The following is a 17,039-nucleotide window of genomic DNA, read 5'->3' as shown; positions in this document are numbered from 1 at the left end:
GTGGGAAAAGCAGGCGCCAGGTTGAGATTCATAGGAAGAATTCTAAGAAAATGTGACTCATCGACGAAAGAAGTAGCTTACAAAACGCTTGTTCGTCCGATTCTTGAGTATTGCTCATCAGTATGGGACCCTTACCAGGTTGGATTAATAGAAGAGATAGACATGATCCAGCGAAAAGCAGCGCGATTCGTCATGGGGACATTTAGTCAGCGCGAGAGCGTTACGGAGATGCTGAACAAGCTCCAGTGGCGGACACTTCAAGAAAGGCGTTACGCAATACGGAGAGGTTTATTATCGAAATTACGAGAGAGCACATTCCGGGAAGAGATGGGCAACATATTACTACCGCCCACATATATCTCGCGTAATGATCACAACGAAAAGATCCGAGAAATTAGAGCAAATACGGAGACTTACAAGCAGTCGTTCTTCCCACGCACAATTCGTGAATGGAACAGGGAAGGGGGGATCAGATAGTGGTACAATAAGTACCCTCCGCCACACACCGTAAGGTGGCTCGCGGAGTATAGATGTAGATGTAGATGTAAACCCGGTCCGATGTTGGTAATAACGAAAAAGTTGACTCGTCGGACCATGTGACGTGTTTCCGCTGGCCAGCCGTTCAGGATTTACGCTCCTGACACCATGTTTTACGCTATTTTGCGTTGGTTGTCGCCACTAACGGTTTCTGTATACCAGCTGGCCCGTGAATATTAACTTTACGGAGTTCTCGGCGGTCAGTGTCGATAGATTAGGGGTCTCTAAGATGACTACTGAGCTCTGCAGCCATTTTAGTCGGAGTAGTTTTTTGTTGTTTTGACACAATTCGTGTTAGCGTTCGACGACCTCAGTCAGTTAGTTTCGAATTGCTCCCACTATTACGTTTACACGATGATGTCTTTCCATGTTTTGTGTAGGCTGCCATGACTGTTGAAACAGTTGCTCTTGAAACATTCAATAAATTGGCTGTCTTGGTTACTGATGCTCCAGCTAATCGGGCCAAACAATCTCCCCTCTTTAGAACATTGGTAGGTCTTTCATTGTGCGTCCACCTCCGCCTCTGAATGCAAATACGAAGTGTGTACAACTCGTAAACAACCTCCACTGTTGCCTACTGCGTACTGAACACTCACAGTCCAGCGCGACACGTGCCTTGCCTGCGTTGCTGACCGTCAAACACAACCATCCCATTACAACCACTGTTCACATTAATTTGCCTATTGCTTGTAAAGGGACCTTGCATAATAGAATTGATACCCTATGAGGATTCTTTATAAATGGTTTCATCATTCTGAAATTTACAATAGTCTTATAAAACACATAAAAATTATTTCATTTCACTATTTAGTAAAAGTGTATGGTGATTCTTAAGTGTAGTGAAAACTCTCTTGTAAATTAAACGAACCTAACAAATCCACTCCTTACAGAGAGTGCACTTACATTTACATAAAATAAAATTACAGAACACACTTCTGTTAAATTAACAGGAAAATTGCAAGATCTTCCGCGGTACCAAATTTCCACAAAGTTCCTCAGTTTAGTCACAAGTCCATAGAAAGTGGTTTAGGTACATACAGTAAAATTACTCATGCCTTCCCGTCCCAGACTACGATAGTTAAGCTAGCCCTTCCCAGGTTTATCTTAATGAATCGATGGGTAGGATTTCCTCCTTGCTGTTTTCTGTGGATCGCTCATTGATGTAGTCCGTCGAAGTAGTTTTTGTATATCATTAGACATTTTAGAAGATGCAAGCGGCGATCTGTGATTGTAAGTGGACATCCTGGTAGCTAATTTACTGCAAATAGTTCCTGTGATACCATTACGATGCATTTATTAGCAAACATTGTAAACGAGTTACAATTAAACTGTCTGAACCGATTCATCTCAAAAAGTTAATGAAGTTCGAGAGCACGGTAAAATCGACAGTCACAGAAGAACACGCTCTGAGTTCATCCTGTCGCCGACTGGCTAGACTAGTGTTCAGCCTAAATGTCTTGCATACTTTGTAGCTACGAGCGTCGTTGTTGCCTCCTATTTTTATTCATGGAAACTACAGGAGAGACATAAATCACAGAAGTACAGCTAATCAGAGAAAGATTTCAGCTCCAGATTTCACTCTTGCCAATGAGGAACCAGAGCCCGCTTGCTGCTTTGACTACAGCATCCGGGTCTTGAAAATGTTCGTCACGTAGTCCATCTTTCAGAGGCCCAAAGAGATGGACGTCTGAAGGCGCTAAATTGGGACTGTACAGTGGATATGGTAAGACAGTCCTGCCGAATTTTACAATGAATTGCGTGGTAGCAAAACAGGCATGGGGGCCTGGCATTATCATTCTGCAGGTGGAAAGTTTGTCTTCTTCGAGCTTTCAGCTTAGTCAGTGTCGTCTTGTAGTTTGCTGAACTGACAGTTCCTCCAGGCTCCAGGACATCCAAAAGAACTATTCCTTGGCTATCCCAGAAGACTGTGCACATCACTTTGCAGACGGCTGTGTCTTGAATTTCTTCTTTGACTGAGAATCCGCATGTACCGTTCCATGGACTGTCTTTTGTATTCCGGCTCGTAGTGGTGATACAACTCCTCACCTCCGGTCACGACGCTATTCAGAAATTTGTCACCATCAGCTTTATATTAGTCCAACAGATTCCATTCGCTTCATTGCGATAACCAAGATGTTCCAACATTGTTTTCAAGGCACTGCCAACATTCAGCTTTCCACACAATTCTCTGGTCGTTATCCGCCGATCAGCACGGATGAGCTGATCAAGACGTTCTTACTAGCGAGTAATGACAACTGTGCAGGGTCGACCGGGACGTGGCTTGTCATCCAGACCCTTTTCACTACCTTGAAAATGCCGTACCCATCGCCTTCCATTACTCACATCTGTTGCACCGTTTCCGCCCACCTTCGGCAAGCATCGACGGATTTCAATCGGCGCAATTTCTTCAGCAGTGAGGAATTCAATCACATATCGCTGTTCTATACGCGAGTCTATATCATACTCCACTTGGGAACAGTCCTCTACTGGTGCCAACTACTGCAGAAGGGTTCAAGCTTTAGCACTATTCCAGCGACGTCTGGCGCGGTCATACAAAGTCACCACAGAGGAATAGGAGGCATTACTTTCGGATAGACACTGGTATATCTTCAGTAGCTTAACGACACTCATTTGTCTACTAATTTATCTGGTTCCTTGCATTGTGATATTGTTGCATTAAAGCTGTGACGACCGAGGCTCCTCCTAGTATTTACTACGCCAACAGGGAACTTCGCTAACTAGTATATAGTAACGAAAAATCTGCGTTTCGCCACGGAGCACCGATGGTTCACCAGTAAAATATCAAAACAAGAGGAGCGTCAGGAATTTCTACGTCTTTTCACAAAACGCGAAAGGAAACAAAATTATTTTCAGATATGACGAGACATGAACCAGTTACACACCGCACTCGCCGCTTCTGGACGCCCCGTCTGTTTACATTTTTAAAGAACTTTCTTTGTAATGTTCTCATACGTTCTGTGCTATTGTAAGTAATTCATATTTATTGTGAATGAGCGCACTGCACGAGTAGTGAATAAGGTCTTTGACTATGTATTTAGCCGGCCGAAGTGGCCGTGCGGTTAAAGGCGCTGCAGTCTGGAACCGCAGGTTCGAATCCTGCCTCGGGCATGGATGTTTGTGATGTCCTTAGGTTGGTTAGGTTTAACTAGTTCTAAGTTCTAGGGGACTAATGACCTCAGCAGTTGAGTCCCATAGTGCTCAGAGCCATTTGACTATGTATTTAAGTTTATCTGTAGTTCTCTTGCTTGTCAGCCGTTGCCCAGCGCTGGGGATTTCTTATTTGAGGCATAGTAATGAGCAGCTGACTTTTTATAGAAGGAGATTTGATATTTGTGAGTAAGAGACAAATTATCTGGAATACTTTATCATGGAGATGAAAACTGGTCTGTAAATATATATTATCGAGCCTAATATGGAGAAGACTTTTGGGGGGAATTTTTCAAGTTAAAAATTCAAGTGCAAGAATGAAATGTTTGTTTGTCAGAGGTGTTAATTGAAGGAAATCTTCGTCCGTCAGATAACTAATAACATTCACGTTTAGTCTTCATTTGATCTCTTTGTTTTCATTACGTCAAAAGTAACGCAATTGGTTGGAATGTCTGTAATTTTTGTATTGAGAGAATTTCGTAAATGTTAGAGTCTTCTTATGTTGCTTAATCTTTTTTTGGCAATAAACAGAGTTTAATATTCCAATTTCGTCTTTCTTAAAAGTAAAAGCCATTTCCTTCAATTTCAATTACGTTTTGAATGTTTTATCCTGTGTGCATTGCACCTTACCCAACACAAAGCTACAGATTGTTTCTGACAAGCAAAAAACAAATTTTGTGGTAAATAGTTTATTCCTTCTTTAACTAGTGCATTTTCGGATTTCTATTTGCTTCCGAGAACTTCAGTACAGCAGGCACAGTGCAGCATGTGGTGCATGGAGTGAGTTTCTTTTAGTTCAGAACAGATCTCACTTTGCATTCGTAGAAGGAAACAGTTTGTAGCTGCAATTATCAGGTCTTGTGCTAAGCTAGCAGATTAATTAACACTGAACAGTGCTGGTAACCTCAAACAGTCTTTTTCTTCTGAGTACAGTTGTGTTTTATTTTTGTGGACATTTTAAGTGAGGAATTGCACTTCATGTCATGCGAGTTTAATATGCACTTCAGTATTGAGTTTTAATTAAATAGTTTTCACTGTGCACACAATTAGTTTCTTTCGTCATGTAACTAGATTCATTTTCGGCAGTTCAGATTCAGTTTTTTTGAAGATTACAGGCCTCTTGTGGCCTGTCTCATCTCATTTTTCTCAATGTTTTTTGATCTGATTTCATTTTATTAATATGTCTCAGTGGGCGCGGGAAGAGAAAGGTCAGTGGTGTAAATGAAACCGGTAATGAGAACTCTCATTTTTATTCGTAATATTTCAAATGACGTTGCGAAATTGCCCTCGCTTCTGTCGTGTTTGAATGGGTGAGGTGGAGCAGGACGAGAGCCGGCAGTGTTGAGTGTGGCAGAAAAACGTGAGGTCGGCCCAGGCCGCTTTATCTGCAAATACGTACGAGTGAGGGGGTGAGAGGGGGAGTAAACAATGGCATGTGGCGGCTGCTCGGGGCGACTGATCTGTGCCACAGATCTGTCCATTGGATTAAGCATGAAGCAACCATGAGCGGAACTCTCTAACTCTCTGGAGTCAGCGTTAAACGATTTACTGATGTTTGCCATCCGGGTTTCGCTTGGCCGACGCCAGGTATTAGTATCGTTTTCAGTGGTTCTCGAAATCTGAGATTGTTTTTGCACTTCATTTGTTGCTTCATCTGGAATACCTTCTCCTAAAATTGTTTTATTTTTTGTGGATTGCTGTCCTCTGTATTTATTCTTTTTAAGGTTTACACAATGCCAGTAAGTCACTTCTTATTTGTTTGTCTAGTGGACTATATACTGGTGCCCCTTATAAATTAGTAAACACTTCCCTTTGATGGTTTCGGTGAACTCCATTATCTGACTGATCGTAGCAGTACCACCGCATTGCCTTTTTCTGCCGCTAGGACGACCGCAGTGCGATAGAACGGCTACGATCAGTTAACTACAGGCCGAAGATTGAGATCCATTTACAAGATCCAGCTTACAAACCAGTGAACAACGATCCTACATCGGCGGTGACGAGGAAGACAATCTCACAGCTAAACAACGCAGGAATGGACAAGGATATGATTAGAAGTTTGTACCCCAGGGTACCGATACCACCACGCCTGTACGGACTTCAAAACCAGGAAACACAGATAAACACCAGAGCCTTAATAATCGGATATAAAATAGTAAGCATTATACCCTCCGACCTATGGATCAATTCTGTACGCTCGTCAAGACATACAAGAATGTACGATGACTGCAAGCTGCCAAGAAGAGAACACTGAAATCATAATAGCCAACATAGCAGGAATTACAATCACAGCATTATACAAACCACCTAATTACACGTGGCAAAATCCCCCGTTACCAAACGTACCTCATCCTGGAAATTATGTAAGGGACTTTAACAGCCACCATGAGATGTGGGGTTGCAGAACAAATGATCACAACGGAGAAACTGCTACAGCTTGGATCGAAGATCACCACCACCATCTCTCATACGGTGCAAAGGACTTGAAAACCTTTCACTCTGCCCGATGGCAGATTGATAAAAACCCAGATGTCTGTATTTTAACAATTGATCAACAACACACCTCAGTACCCCACACAAAGAAGGTTTTATCAAGTTTTCCTCACAGCCAACACAGACCAGTGCTAGTTGCCATTGGAATTCAGACTCCTCTAGTCAGATCTGTCCAAAAACTAAGGTGGAACTTCAACAAAGCCAACTGGACGTTTTATTCGAAGAAAGTTGATGGACATCTCCGCTGGATCCCAGCGATACTAGAAAACTACGCGCGCTTTGTTGGTGTCATTATAGTAGCAGCAAAACGCAATATACCATGTGGTTTGAGGAAGGAATAAGTGTCCTGCTGGAACAAGGAGACGGAAGAGCTCTACAAGAAATACGAAGCCCATGGTGACCCAGAGGCAGATCACAATGTACTCCACTCTCTTAACAGCCAACGGAAAGAAAGATGGTTGACAACTACCAAAGAACTGGACTTCACCCACTCAAGCCCCAAAGCATGGTCCCTGCTCAGACGACTAGGGGCAGTAACAACAAAAATCAGCCAGAAATCACGGATCAACCTATCACGGGTTGCACGAGCAGATAATGACCCCCTGGACAGCAGCAGTACAAGAAGTTTACAAGAAGAGCTCAAAACTATAGATGACATCCTCGACGCGTAGTTGAGAAAGCCATAAGATGCCTAAAGCTAAGGAAAGCAGCAGGTCTAGATGGAGTGTTACCTGAATTTATCACCCACCTTGGCAAAAACGGAAGGACATGACTGCAGAGATTCTTTACAGACTGCTTGTGCAAGGGTCACGTACCGGCAGATTATAAGATAGCAGAAACACTTGTAATCCTCAAATCAGGAAAACCGAAATACGGTCCCTCAAGCTATCGTCCAATTGCCCTTCTCAGTGTCTGCTATAAACTACAGGAACGGCTAATCTACAGTAGGATCTACCAAACAGTTGAAAGCAATGTGCCTTGCTACCAAGCAAGCTTCAGGCCAAACAGCAGCTGCTGTGAGCAGGCACTGGCGTTGTAACACCATAACTCTGCTGATTTATTTTGCTTTTGTTTTATTTAATGTCACATCGTTGAGCTTCTGTAAATGTTGTGTCATTGAATCGATAACATAAAACTGTATACTCCTTTCTTTGTTAAAACTGTGATGTCGTGGTTTGATTCTATGCAATGTAGTGTGTCTGTCATTTAAATTCTTTGTCCCATTTGGAGGGAACAAAACTTACTATGTATAATTGTAATTTCTGTGTGAATAATTTTTGGTAGAAATGTTAATATGTGCAAAGGTTCTGTTTTATTGAAAATGTTTGTTTACTGTTATGTAAACTGCTGATCCTCACTTAGGGCTCTTAGTTATTCTGTATGTAAAAGTTGTTGTTGTTCCCCTCGGGAACGGAACTGTGTAGCGCGCGCAAATTGTGGCTGGCATATGTAGAAAAGGTGGAACTGACAGTCGGTCGGGGACGAGCTACGAGTCGGGGACGAGCTACCAAACTGTGCACTGTCATGTAAATGTTGCATACTGTGCTGGTTCCGAGAGAGGCTTTTCCTGCCGCTTTCCAATGCCTCGGATGGATGGATAATTAGCTGGAACTATTCTGGAATTTGTATCTGTCGTCGCCACCAAAAACTGACAGAGTCCAGCAATTCTACCTGCAATTCCACCTACCAACATGCAGTTGCCACCACATTGCGCAATCATTGCATCGGAATGTTACAATGATGTACAGTGAAGGATCAGCTTAATGGATGTGATAGTGTGCTCAAATATAAGGTAATTTATATCTGAATTTATGTACCAACCTTGATTTTTCTCCTCATCATAACACCTCTCAGGTTCCTCTCCGTTTGAACTAAAGTGATTTCCGAGTGTCCTTACTGAAAGAACATTAAAGCCTAGAGTTTTGCTAATTGATGCCTCTTGAACATAGTAAAAAGAAAATTAAAATTAATGTGGCAAGAGAGTGGGTTAAAGTTAATGATGCTTGCTGAAAATAATTTTCTTGGTAAATCTGCTTATTAATGTGTTGTTGCCAACTTCAAATTAAAAGTTCTTAAGACAGAGGCTTATAAAGTTTCGCTTAGTAAATGATCACATTACTGCCTGTTGTAAATCGCAGAAGGTGAGTCAGTATCTTACATATATGTTAATTTTGTGTCTTACGGTAGTAAAATTGGAAAACTGCAGTTGTGAAAAGTTATACTCATGTTTGCTAAGTGTTTGTCTCTCTTTTGTATCAGAAGTGCATAATAATAGTATAACTGGATCCACAGTTTGCCTATTGTGTTAATGCTCGGTAACAAGTAACGGAAAGACCACTAATTAGGAAAACCATGATATCTTTATTCAAATGATAGTGAGAAGCAACCTGTTAGTAGATTCCAACTAACTTTCATTTTAAATAGTCAAGTATTTAACTGAGAGAGACTTAACCTACATCCAATTAATGATTCAGCAGTGATTATAAATAGTAACGTTATAAAGATCATTCAGTTTGAATAAGCCCTGAAAGTAATAGTGTGTTTCGTTATCTACTATAATTTTACAAATAATTTGTGCTGCTCTAGCTGTTTGTTCCAACCTTAACGTTAACATATGCAGGTGTCAGAGTTCATTGCACTCGCGTGTGGCCAAGTCTAGGTTGTGATTGTCCGTTAAAGTTACGCATACCTACTTTCTTAAACGAGGACGTTAATCTTTCTCTTGCCTAATTAGGCTGGCGACCGTTTTCCTTTTTCTTTAAACAGTGTAGATAGGCAAAAATCTTGTTTGTTACTGTTCGAATATTTACGTAATTCTGACTTTCATTTTCCGATAAGCCACCTCCATTAGTTACAACACGGTCATCATAACAAAATTCCTCTCAGAGGGTAACACTGCTCTGTTACTTTATACCATAATTGCTTTAACAAAATAGGTTTAGTTCACAACCTGTTTCCAACTTTAAGGTTATGGTACAGCAGTAGCAGACGAAAGTGTTATAGCGTTTACTTCATATATCGAAGGTGGTTTCCAGAAAGGGCTGAAAACTTCAGAAACATTTGTAAATCTAACTGCTCTTACGACACTATGTAGCTGGATGGACATGTTAAAGCTAAAGCGAACTGTTCCATGCTTAAGATTAACAACACTACAGCCCAACATGCTGAAAAAACAGATAGTTTTTTAGTCTGTCTTCATGACAAAGGAGCAACTCATTTAACGGCCTACCACAAGAATCTGTCCTGGCCCCTCTATTGTTCAACCTGTACATACGTGACATGCCAGAAACTATATCTATTAAGTTCTGCTACGCTGACGATACCACCATTGCATATCAGAGCAAGCACCTATAGGAGTGAGAAAATGTGCTCACACAGGACCTTAGAGTACTTGGTGACTATTACAGAAATTGGAGATTGTGCCCTAACCCTACAAAAGCTGAAGTGACATCTTTCCACCTCAACAACCGATTAGCAATTCAGCCACTAAATGTCACCTTTTGTAACAAATCAGTTACAACCAACCCTGATCCTAAGCATCTTGGAATCACACTGGACAGATCACTTACGTACAGGACTCACCACACATCATTAGCAGAAAAGTTAAATACCAGGAAGAACATCATCCGGAAACTAGCTGATATTTCCTGGGGTGCACAAGCTGACACCCTCCGTACAGCGGCCTTCTCTCTCGTACATCCTTTGGCTGTATATTGCACACGTGTCTGGTACAGGAGTGTGTACGCCAGTAAGGCAGACGTTCAGCTGAATGACACCATAAGAATTGTAACGGGCACACTGAGATCAGCACCACTACCTTGGCTGTATACTCTCAGTAGCATCGCCACACCACATTTGAGACGACAAGAAGGAGCGACCTGCGAACGGGAAAAGATTACTATCTTAAACCTTTCCCAAACGTTACTCCTCAATCCATCCTGCACGCGTCTCAAATCAAGAAAACCGTTCTGGGCAGCTCGAGAACCCGAACCATTCAAGACTGAAAATGTTGAAACGTCCCCTTTTAACAATTATACATGACTGTCCTTAAACTGACACACAATATTTTTAGCGCAACGCAATCTGACTTTCAATAATCCCTACAAAAGAATGACCCTGACTAACATTAACCTATACCTTTCACAAATCACTACCTCACAAAAATCTTCGTTGCTCGAACTACTGCAATACAGCGAGCGCCACTACTGCCAGCTAAATAAACGATTCAAACTACGGAAGTCACTAACTACTGATAGGCATAGTTAGCAAATGAAAGATTTTAATAGAGAACAAACAATGTATTTACCTTAATAGTGTTGAAAAATCATAATATACATAGCAGTTCATGACATCCAGTCTTACAAATTTCAAAACTCCGCCATTTCTCTCCCCACATTCACCACTGCTGGCGGCTCACCTCCAACTGCGCAACGCTACGCGCTGTTCACATCCAGCTGCCGCTGCCCAACACTACAATGGCACACAACAATGCAAACTAGCCACAGACTGCACACAGCACAGCCAGTGATTTTCATACAGAGCGCTACGTAACGTTGCCAATAAGAAAACATAAACAGCCTACTTACATAGCCCCCATGCTCCCCACCAAAAGTTTTACAAATTGTTTTGGGCAGTGGCCAATAATGATTTGATAAAATTTTTCATAATTACAATAACAAAGATATCAAATGCACACACTTACTGATACAATGTTGGTCAAAAGCTAAAATTTTCTCACAGTCCATAAAGACAGTCCTGATCATTCATCACAGTAAAATTGCAGTTTTTTTTTTCAAAGTCTGAGCAGTAAAATAAAATGCACACGGAAGTAGTGGATTTCCATGCTGTCTTGAAGAAGTAGGTTGTCCTTCCAACGGAAAGACAGTGATGACTCTTGAAGAATATTGGTAGGTAGGTCATCACAGAGCAGACCCACTGTAGTCCTGGTAGAGATTACAGTATTGGTGGGCCACCAGAGGTGCAGACCCACTGCAGTCCTTGCAGAAATTGGTGGGCCATCAGAGATGCAGACCCACTGTAGTTCTGGTAGAGACGGCCAGCAGCCATCTGTTGCGACTGTGCAGTTGCAGAATCACCATCGAAGAGTCTTGTGAACAATATAGCAAGTCCATAAACCACCACGTGTGCACTCACAAATTTTTTGGCATGTCCTTAGAACCAACAATGCTGTTAACCAGTCCCTTGCTGAATTATCAACACACGTGCAAACACTAACAGTCCCCTTTTTTCTCACATATTCTGCGTGTACTAAGACCAACAAAAACGTGTTCAGTGAGATGGAACTTACAAGTTAATAATATGATGAACTGGTGTCAATTACAATTTTATAACATAAGAATAAAATTACAAAGGTACAAAATACATCATTAAAGAACATAACAATACAGATAACATTTGTAGTACAAGCTTTACAAAAGAATCGAAATAACATATACATCAGTGTTACAAGAATTATGACATGAGTACATACATAAAAGATCAGAATAACTTTCGAAACATCAACTTCACACATGAGCATTAAAACAGAACAGAATAAATAATGTCTAAACATCTTTACAAAGAAAATAACATATTATCAGAAAAATTCTACAACATAACTCTTATTAGCTAAACACATTAAGACACTAAAAAAAAACAAATTCACATAGTGTAATAACCCAAAAATACAGGACAGGGTTTGTTTTCAGTGTGACATTTGGTACTGCAGTCCACCACAAAACTTCATTTCATATATCTTTCCTCTTATTTCAACATTTGTTTCCACCAAAAAAATTCTATCCAAGCATGCTTTCTGTATTTATATGTTCACACAGTTATTACCTCATTATTTACTTTCCATTATCTTACATCATCATTTATTTCCCAGAAAATCCTACCTAAACCTGTTGTCCCTAAACCCTACTTTTTTGGTTCATATCCTCTTTCAAAATACTTTTTTGGCCAAACCATTTTCTTATAGCTTCTCAATGCATTTCTTCCAATTCATCACAACTTGTTCTCTTATATTGCCTACCCCATCTTAAGCTAACTTAAATCTACTGAGCTCAGATGCTAAACTAAGGGACGAGGCAATGGAGCAGCACAAAACAATTAACACACACAGCAATGACAAAAAAATGCAAATTGGCGAAGCAAGCAGCAATATTACAACCAATATAAGGCAATGAGCAGCAAACAAGAAAAATAAATCAGTAGTAAAACTGGCTTAACAGAGTAATGTAGAGTGAAATTTAGTAGCACTATGCCTGACAAACAGCAGCAGCAAATGCAATAATTTATATCTAAACATGACATAGCTCAAGCAGAAAAAATATTACAGTAAAAATGGCCATGTTTAATACCTATGCGACATCTTAACACTAGAGTGATGCATCACAAAAACTTACTCTGCAAGAAAGTTACCAAGTCATTAAAAAATTATTTATGCAATTCCTGTGAAGGGAAATGTCTATTTGTGCTCTCTTTTCTAAGAAAGTATATCATAAATGTATTATTTACTGGGTTTGTAGACATAAAATAGTGATATTAGTACATCTATTAAATTTTATGATAACCAATGCTGCAGTGCAGCTAGAAACTAGATATTAAAGAAAATGAGCAAATATGTACAAAGGAAGGCATGAAACATCATTCATTAGCCATATGGCATTTCATAAGGTAGTAAAAAAAATCTCTCAACTAGAAAGACAGTAGTCATAATCAGGTGTATAGACATAAAAATATTTCTCGTCATTTCATTAGACATTTCAGTAAATACCATAAATTAAGAGCTCCACAGTGTTATCATATGTTTTCAAGTTTGAGCGCGTCGTATTTGCGATGCTTTCTACAAAGGAATGTCAATAGCGAGGATAATGGCCCCTTTTTTTTCCACCTATGCCTCTGAAAGGCACACACTAATGGCTTTTTTTCCAGGCGACTGTCGCGCAGCTGGGTGCCCATGACTCATTACGTGAAGGTAGTCACTTAACTTTCTTACTGAAATATTTACGACACCAGTTTGCATTACAGTGACAGTCTCATACAAAAAATTTCACAGGTCGAGAATTTGCGTTGCAAATGTGTAGAAACAAAATCCTATGAATATAACAGTGTTCAAAAAGTTTTCGTCGGCATTGTGATACATTTGCACATTTACACACATTTCATAACTCTTAAAGTACGATTCTTGGTTTCCAACATCCTTTTTCACAAGGCAGAATCCCTAACCACTACTCATTATTCCTTACCTTATTACACATACTTCACTTCTTCAGTATTTCATCTTAATAAATACGTAGCATAATCAAATTCCTCATATACGGTAGCATCATCTTATTGATCATAAACAAACCTCAACAACATAATACACATCGTCGTCGTAAAAATAACATCATAACACCTCAGTCAAATCTCAAAAACGTCGTAGCTTTCTGAAATAATTTCAAAACCTAAAAAAAATTCTCTGCTCATTTCAATAGTGTTATCTACCTCAAACGTACTTTACAATCATGCTTCCGTACCAAATACATCATTCAAAGCTCTCATAGTATCACAATGGTTCCGAAAAAATGTGAGCAGTTCACAAAGTACAGACAAAATACAATTTCATAAGTGTGAAGTTACCCAACGATGTAATTGCGTAAACATGTGTCACTGATGTAGAAAAAAAATGTTTATCTCTCAGTTAAATGTTCAGATGGCTGTGTAATTTGTGTGTTACAGAAATATGGTACCGATGTGTAAAGTTGTATAAGCAAATACCATATTAGCTAGGGCTCCTTGTGCTTGCCAAACACATGGTACACAAAGTAAGCGTGTACCCCCCTGAGGATTAATGTAATTATACCCTCAGGTGTTACAGTTATTGCAATGGAACGAAATGTATCACGGAAAAACTTTGTATCATTGTACTTCAAATATCTTTAAAAATAAATGTTTTAAGTACAAAATTAATCACTCAAATACGTGTACTGTAGCGCTAAACTGTGCGTCTTGTTGTAAGGTAATCTCTGTGGAAGTGTCGTAGTTATCGTCCTCTGAAAGATAAGTTCTGCAGAAGTCAATGTACTTACCTCATGATAAATAAAAGTGAAGTGCTTTGCGTATAGATATCTTAGTTATTACGCTTATTGCCGTGATGAAGAAAGTACTGTGCTGTAACGTATTGTTGTGCTGCGGAAAAGGCTGTCTCATTGTAGCTATAGCACAAAAGTTACTACTAAAACATGTTTTACTTTCCAGAATAATACAGAAAAACTGTGCAGATATAAAACAGAAACACTGCAAAAGCAACATTGTAAATTGTCACTCATTAGTAGCGTCGTGATAAAATCGTGTAGCTGTCACATAAGCTAACCACTGTGTCATCTGGTATCTCACTGAAAGTACTTTAAATCCAGAATGTATTTTCAAGTAAACCAAAATGTTGCATTAAAATCTCATTAGCAGTACCAGTATATGTTCTAAGTATGTAAGCCTTATAGTCGTTACATCATCGTGCAACTAACAAGCAAGAATGTACACACAATATCACTTTGTCGTCACTATAACAATGCATTCATAATTACTGTTTAAATAAGTTCTCTTGGTTCTTGACTGGATATTTGACTTCAAACATTGTCGCATGTTAACGGATTCAAAGTCTGACAAAGCATACTAGTAATTTAAAGTGAAAAATTTTATGGAAAAGACTAAGTTAAAAAAAAAAACAGATTATCTCTCAATAAACGGTTTTACATGTGAAATGTGGTGCAATCCTTTACTCTTCCTAGTACGCAGAGTTTCAACTTGAACGCAATTATCATGCAGTTTACGTCGGTAAAGAATACTGGAATTTTTCTCAAGGTTAGCGTCTATGTTATTCTTCTGAAGCCCAGCCGGCGCACGTGGCTGCCTGCGGTGCGAGTCATTGTCTGTCTCTTTGTTGGCGCGCGCCGTTATTGGCATTAGGAGACCTAACTTCTACAAATTCACTCTGACGAGAAGGCCCTGCTCTGTTTAAATCCCACCAGTTCTGATGCAATTCAGGTCTGTCGTTACGATCATATCGTCTGTCGTCATGTCGGTAGTTCCTGTAGTTTCTTTCTTGTCGGTTAAGTGGTGGAGAATTTCTCCCTGAATTATCACTGCACAGTGGACAATTGCGTCTGAAGTTATTCTGTCTCCCGTGATAATAATAGTTCTCGTTGCCACATTGTCTGTTTCTATGGTTGTCTCTGTCGCATTCATTACTATGGAAATGCGATCTTTCTCTGTAATTATTACTACACTGCCAACGGTTATCATAGGGGTTGTGTCTGTTTTGGTCGCGATTTACGTTGTAAGAATAGCCTTGTCGTGTCCATTTATTATTTCTGTCATCGCAGAATTGTGACGGATGTGACCTGTAATTGTTGTGTTCCTGTTTCCGCGTTCCGCGATTGTCAGTGTCAATTTCTAATTCTTGTAAGAGTCCCTGAAAAGCTTCAATGTCGTCTTTGCAAAGTCCTGCCAAAATAATATGTTGTAAATGTTCAGGCAATTTGATTAAACAAATGCGGATGAGTTATGAGGGGCTGTATGGGTTTGAAAGATACTGATTCTTATGCAACATGTCTTCAAAATATTTCATAAGACTGGAAAATTCAGATTGTTCGGAACGTTTCATCATTATGATGCAATGTTTTACTCGGTCTTGTGTAGCTTGAGACCAATACGCTGAGAGGAATGCATGATAAAATTCTCCTTCACTGTGACAATCGTGAATGACCGATCGCATTCTTACAGCTGGTTCATTCTCCAAGTAGCCACACATAAATTCTAACCTGTGCTCCAATGACCAGTTGGGAGGAAACAATGAGAGAATTGATGAAGCCATGCTTGTGGATGAATGTCGTTGACAGAATTCTTAAATGTTTTGAATTTACGTGTAGTAATGAACAGCTTATAGTCAAAATCATCGTGTCGGCGAGTCGCACATCGCTCATTGTTACTTCGTTTCGGCGGTTCCATCTCAAAATCCAATGCGCCTTGCCAATTTCTTTCATAATTTCTGAAGTGTCCTGTGTCATTATTTTGTGGTTGTTCCGTATTTCTATGTCCCTCTTCCCATACTGGAGCGCGAGTGTCCTCTGAAATATGTAATTCTTGTATTACTTGTGCCAACTGATCTTGTACTTCCCGGATTTCTCTTTTGTACTGTGTATTGATTTGATTTTGTTTGAATTTTCTAATTTGTTCATAATCTTCAGTGTCCGTGAAGGCTACAGGTCTTGTGTCATTCAGATCATCGTCTACCTTTGTAGATAAGTTAGTGAACTGATCTGAAAGTTCGGCTACTTTATCCGTTAGTGAAATTATTTCCTCTGTGTGTTTTTCTGAACCAAGTTTCAGAGTGTCCATTTGTGTTGAAATCGTATCTACTGTGTCCTTTAAGATTTCCTGAGTTTTTGCAAGTGGCGTAACCAAATCGGTAGATGCAACTGAGTCAATTTTAGCTTGCAAAGTGTCGTGATTTTCATGAACAATAGTTTGCAGTTCTTTTATGGCTGCTTCGTGATTCTGTAATGCATTTTCATGATGCGAAAAAATAGGTTGGAAATGCTCACAAATTTGTGTTTTTACGTCATTACAGACTTTTTGACATTTCGATTCAATGTTATGTAACTCACAAGGGAACCTCCCCATCGCACCACCCTCAGATTTAGTTATAAGTTGGCACAGGGATAGGCCATGAAAAACTGAACACAGATCAATCGAGAAAACAGGAAGAAGTTGTATGGAACTATGAAAATAATAAGCAAAATATACAAACTGAGTAGTCCGCGTGCAAGATATGTCACATTAAGGTACCTGTTCAC

The sequence above is a fragment of the Schistocerca nitens genome, chromosome 9 (assembly GCF_023898315.1).
Source record: "Schistocerca nitens isolate TAMUIC-IGC-003100 chromosome 9, iqSchNite1.1, whole genome shotgun sequence".
NCBI lineage: Eukaryota > Metazoa > Arthropoda > Insecta > Orthoptera > Acrididae > Schistocerca > Schistocerca nitens.
This window is presented reverse-complemented; position numbering follows the sequence as displayed.